Source organism: Macadamia integrifolia, chromosome 2 (assembly GCF_013358625.1).
Source record: "Macadamia integrifolia cultivar HAES 741 chromosome 2, SCU_Mint_v3, whole genome shotgun sequence".
In the NCBI taxonomy this organism is placed as follows: domain Eukaryota; kingdom Viridiplantae; phylum Streptophyta; class Magnoliopsida; order Proteales; family Proteaceae; genus Macadamia; species Macadamia integrifolia.
The window spans coordinates 35,939,575-35,940,828 of NC_056558.1; the positions used below are offsets into that span (position 1 = coordinate 35,939,575).

Here is a 1,254-nt window from a genome sequence, read left to right on the forward strand (position 1 = left end):
TTTTTCCGTTCTATAGAAAAAGTGAGTATTGGATGGTCAAGAGCATTTGGGCATGCAGGTTGAGGTCATCTCGGCCATCCTATGTTCATCACACCGCACACTTGCTGCAGAGGATGTTTTCAAGTCAAAAGGACTCAAAATTCTGCACCAAAAATAAAAATATCCTCTGCCAAGTGTTTTTTTTAGGTGGACTCTGGCAAGTGTTTGCAATATCTAGGTCTTTTCAGTCGTCAAATGCAGCATTGGACATTTGAAGTCTGAACCCTAGTTTTTAGGCTATCGAAAAGGAATGATTATTTTTTGCAGCGAGTGCGATGATGCGATGAGTATTTGGACACGTGAGTCGAAGTCATCTTAACCATCCGATGCTCACCGCATCACCATAGACGATATTTTCACGCCGAAAGGACCCAAAATTCTGCACCAAAACATAAAAATATCCTCTGGCAAGAGTGTTTTTTTAGGTGAAGACTCTGTCAAGTGTTTGGTCACGGTTATATTTTATAATGTCGTTAATTTCTCTATTTTTGGACTGTAACTACTTAATACCTAATAATAATGTCAAATCCGCATTTCCCTTCTATCCCCTTTAAAAAAAAAAAAAAAAATCCACATTTTTCTCTCTTCAATTTTTTTTCTTCCTTCAAGCAGGACCCCTCTGCCAAAATTAAAGCAGGACCCCTACCTACTTTCAAGCTCACCGTTGGGTTCCTGGAGATACGAATACTCTTCCCTTCTTCATTTTTCGCTTGTTCCGACTGCAGAGCATTTATTACTAAACCCTCAGTTTTAGTGGTTTCGTAGTCTGTAGTACAGAAATGGTTGGCGTTTCACCAGCTGATTTACAGCCTCAAAGATTCTGTAATGGCTGACCTACGGATCTGAGTACTGTACATTCTTAAAAACGAAGACCCATCTCTTATTCCTCGGTAAGGTACTTTCCCACTTTATTTGAACCAGAAATTTAAATTTGTGTCTACCCTGGTTAAGATCTTGTTTTGCCGGCAGAATCTCGTTTGTTCTTTGTCTGAAATACTTTTTTCTTATTCTCGCCGTGTCTTTTGGGGGGGTTATTGTGTTTGATTTTACTGTATTTTGGGAATGGGATAGCGCGTTTTTAGTTGGGTTTCCGTTGCTTCAAGTTTAAGCTTCTATTTGTTTTCTGTGGATTAAGAAATCTGAGCAGAAAGCTAGTATTGAAAGAGAGTTAAATTCTGATCTGGGTTTGGAGTAGTTTTTTTTTTTTTTTTTGGG

General features: G+C 38.7%; 1 protein-coding gene across 10 annotated transcripts in view; it reads left to right on the forward strand.

The window, feature by feature from the left end:
- The first annotated feature begins 586 nt into the window (after nucleotides 1-586).
- The window catches only part of LOC122072015 (probable beta-1,4-xylosyltransferase IRX9H), a 5,831-nt gene continuing 5,163 nt past the window's right edge, over nucleotides 587-1,254 (forward strand). For 4 of the 10 annotated variants that reach the window (XM_042636518.1, XM_042636525.1, XM_042636521.1 and 1 more), the window contains exon 1: nucleotides 587-929. The gene's annotated coding sequence lies outside the window, so the exon portion shown is untranslated. Of the gene's footprint in view, nucleotides 935-1,254 lie in introns of all 10 variants that reach the window. The other 6 variants (XM_042636519.1, XM_042636522.1, XM_042636523.1 and 3 more) reach the window with 3 other exon arrangements.